The 4,379-nt window shown below is 34.7% G+C and overlaps 1 protein-coding gene across 1 annotated transcript in view; it reads right to left on the bottom strand.

The window, feature by feature from the left end:
* LOC104910998 (protein inscuteable homolog) overlaps positions 1–4,379 on the bottom strand; it is a 35,373-nt gene that overhangs the window by 18,730 nt on the left and 12,264 nt on the right. The gene's annotated exons all lie outside the window — the stretch shown is intronic.

Raw genomic sequence — 4,379 nt, 5'->3', positions numbered from 1 at the left:
AAAAGTATTTTCTACAGAATTCCACATTTCAAAATATGCTTTCTGAAAATAATTAAGCTTCTTATATGATAAAGTCTATACTAGCAGTTTGATCTCTGCGTACTATGCATCACATACTCTGAAATGTGTCCCTGACCCTGACAAGATTCAGGGTGAATTCTTAGTGATTAAAGATGAAAGATGACGCTTCATCATTTAATAAAAACCTGTTCCTAACTAACACCAATCCAGAAATATGAAATACCAACATTTAATGAAGAAAGGTCTAGTGAGGCAAGTTGAATAGATTGTTTAGATTTGTCTATTTGTTCACACTTTAGAGTCACTCCAACTTCTCAATTACTATAATGGACAAACTCAAACTTACTTTAGGTTAAAAGCCAGAATTCTTTTGTGACTTCTAGAGTTCAACATAAAATATTATGCAGCGTATCTCTGGGAAGTAATATAACATGTTTCTGCAGCATAATATACAATTAATGTAAAGCTATAGCAATAAAACTATCAGAATGAAAAGCTTAGGAAAAATCTTGAATTCTGGCAGACTTGCACACCCCCAAAATACATAAAGTACAAGTGGAACGCAATTATTTTTATTGCCTCTGAGCTAAACTGCTGACCTACACTTTAACATCCTGAATATAGGAACAAAGATATTTTACCCATGTATTCAAAGAAAAAACCTGTTGAGTTCATATTCCTCCTGAGTGCTACAAAATGATGGCAAATCAATAGGCACTACTTTGCTAACATCATCCTTTGGATCCAGTCAACTAGCAACATTTGAAAATCCTCCCTTGAAATAGCATACAGATACACAAAAGTAGCTGTGATTTAGTTTCTACCATCAAACAAATTGTACCAACAAAGCAAACAAATTTACTCTAAGTTTTATTACAGGTGGAATATAAATCACTAAAACAACAAATACTTACGTTACGATAAGATAGACCTCCCTTCCTTAACTTCCTTAAGCTATGATTCTTTACTGAATTGCTATAGGGTAACCAAGTGAAATGAAAAGAACACAAGGTTATTATGTGAGGTATCATTAATGCCATGAACTATGCTACAGATAAATTTATTATTTATAGCTTTACTGGCAGAGCACTCTTCTCTCTTCTCTAGCATGCTGTTCTTGGAGCTTACTACTACTACTACTACTACTACAAAAAAAAGTTTTCCAAAACTGTTTTCAACTCCATAGAAAGCATTATATTCTTGAATGGTTTTTCAAAATTCATATAGCAGAAATTCAGAAGCACAACAATAAAGAATATTCATCTCTCAATCTGTATCACAGATAACGTGCATTTGTTCTATAGAGTTTCTTAGGTGTTTGTCTGAATGTTGTAGAGAGCCTTGACATGCAAGTTCCTGATGTCATCCCAATAAAAACTGATTGTAGAGAATGTAGGATTTAAATTATTAAATTATTGTAGGACAAGATCTACAACAATAAGTAGCCTGTAAAATACAGATAGGAAATACAGATGTTGTTTTTCACTTTGCTAGGAGTGTTTTTCAGGCAGGAAGTTCACTTTGCATGATGTAGGTGGGAAATCCAGAAATACAGAACAAATCCTTTATTATTAGCAGCAGATACTACAGGAAGCCATCAAATAAAAAGAACTCAGCACTTACAGAAGATGTCTAAGTAGCACAAGGACATGTAAATCACTGATTAGACAAAGCATTTAAAGCATTTGTATTTAAGCAAGATTTTGTAATGATTTTGTAATGAACTGAAGCATGCACAACTTCAAGATTGTGCTCACAAGTGGGTTGTTGATTCTTGAAGTGCCAACATACTATTAAAAATGGAGAGACAAATCTAATGAGGATCAGCACTAATAATAGAAATGGCTACAAAGCATAGATGACATGCAGATACAGAGTAAGTAGAAAGGAGTCTTGTAACAGCTAATAAGAATTGGTAGTGTTAGAAAAATAGTCTAGAATGAGATAAAAAGGGAATAGTTTTACACAGGTTAATTCACAGAAATCCCATCTCTAGGACTCACTCGCTTAGGCGTTTCATATTTAAGAAAGAAGATAGATGAAACAGGAAATATTTCAATAAACTAGCATGCAACAAAACTAGTTGCTGCCCCAAATTCACTAGAAAAGATATCTTGAGCTTAAAGTCACATCAACAGATCACAAGATAAACAGATCCTCATTGCATAGAGAATACAAGTGGCAAGAGGTCCTTAGGTAACTGAATAAGAAGGAATACACCTGTGTAACTTTGCCCAACTGTTCTATTATTATTATTATTATTATTTGTTTATATGACTATTTAGAACTCTTTCCCTGCCTTCATCTCCAAGAACTAAATCATACCGTACTGGGGTAATTCTAGACACTTAGGGTAGAAGTCTGACAAGCTGATATAATCTTTTCCTCAAAGTCATGTTTGAGGTTGTATTTATTAAAAACACAACATATGAATGCAATATTAAACACGTGCTGAAAGATTCATCATTGTCTTGCACTTCAAATGCAGTGTTGTCAGAACAACTCTTTTCAGTTTATAGAGATAACATGAAGTTCGAGAAATAAAATCCAACACATAGACCTTAAAATAATTCAGTCCCTGTGCAGGTAAAAATGCATCTTGCTTTACAAAGATAATTACACTATCTTCCTTACTAGAAAATTTTTGCCAAGTGCCTTTTTTTTTTTTTCCCCATCTGAAGTTGTACCTTCCATTTAAAAAAAAAAAATCCATTATAAATTTCCATATTTTTCATCTTAATATGCCTCTATATTTCATGAAAGCCTGCATGTTTGTTATCTTGATTGAAGAGAAAAAACAAGTAGAATCACTGCAGTTTCCAGAGGAAAAAAAAAAATTTTGCTTGCTACAAGTTTCAATTTTTAAATTTTGACAAATATTCTGTTAAATTAGCAAATCAGTCCAACTTTTTTTCTTCCAGTTCCCACAATTTTTTAGCATCATTTTTATCAACACTTCTTTGCTTATTGGGCAAGCAGCAGAGTACTTATTGTTGTGAAAGACATGGTTCCCACCACTTCATGGATGATTCTAGAATCCTAGACCTGCTTTGATCCTAGAATTTTGAAGATAGCCTCAGAAGTTTCTTTTCCACTTTGTTACTGAAAACCTGTGAACAATTAATCTATTTTTTCTTAATTTTAATTAATCCTGCAGCCTATAACAAGATGATATTCATAGAGTCATAGAAAGGGGTGAGTTGAAAAGGATCACAGTGATGATTATCTATAGTTCCAACCCCCTGCTATGTGCAGCGTCGCCAACCACCAGACCAGGCTGCTCAGAGCCACATCCAGCCTGGCCTTGAATGCCTCCAGGGATGGGGCATCCACAACCTCCTTGGGCAACCTCTTCCAGTGCCTCACCAGCCTCTGTGTGAAAAACTTCCTCCTAATATCTAACCTAAACCTCCCTTGTCTTAGTTTAAAACCGTTCCCCCTTGTCCTATCACTGCCCACCCTCATAAAATATTTCAGTCCATAAGATCTGGTGAGAAAATAAAGGTTAAGTCCTTGCAAGAACCTCACTCATTCAGTAGTTTTCACAATATCTGATATAGTGTACAGACTAGATATAGTGAATATGGCTTATTTCCTTTCATCAGAGAGTAAGCATGCACATGCAGTGAGCAGATCTCCAGCCAACATTACCTACCATGCAGAAACAGAAAATAACATTGTGAGAAATTAAAGAAGTTAAAGGAAAAAGTACTTAGGGTAAAAAACAAAAACACAACAACAACCAGAATGCATACTGAAAGAAATCCAGATCTCTCCAGAATCGATTGCCACTTTAACAATTGCTTAATAGTTGAGGGCATGAAAGTCTTAATTTATGTAACAGGACACCTAAGCAGATACTTTAGAGAAGTTATCAGAACACCTGCAGATACATGGCACAGTTTAAAGAGCAGAGCAAGGCTATAAATATGCATGGAGTGACCTCATTCATATTGTTCTTTCATAGGTCTCAGGTCCTTAGAGAACAGAAAAAGGAAGAACGTAACAAAAGGAGGAAGAACTGACTTTTGGTTAAGAACTGGGAGACAGGAAACCTGGATTCTAATTTTGGCTCTGCCACAGAAGTCCTTTATGGCAAACCATTCTGATTTCAGGTGGATCAAGACAAGGAAGTGATTTTCAGAGATCTTAACTACATGTACCTAGAGTTCAAAGACTTGTCTGATTTCTCTGCCTCACCTTCTTCATCTGAAGCACAGTGATTAAGGAAAAAATACTCTCATCTATATCAATGGCATAAAACTCTTTAAGAAAAAATAATAGTATTAAAAAAATTTCTAAATTTATCACCTAGTAGGGCTCATCTTTTTGGTCCTCAGAGCATTCACTTTAAAAAA

The sequence above is a fragment of the Meleagris gallopavo genome, chromosome 5, assembly GCF_000146605.3.
Source record: "Meleagris gallopavo isolate NT-WF06-2002-E0010 breed Aviagen turkey brand Nicholas breeding stock chromosome 5, Turkey_5.1, whole genome shotgun sequence".
Taxonomy (NCBI): domain Eukaryota; kingdom Metazoa; phylum Chordata; class Aves; order Galliformes; family Phasianidae; genus Meleagris; species Meleagris gallopavo.
The sequence above is the reverse complement of the archived record's forward strand: the minus strand, read 5'-3'. Positions and strand labels throughout refer to the sequence as shown.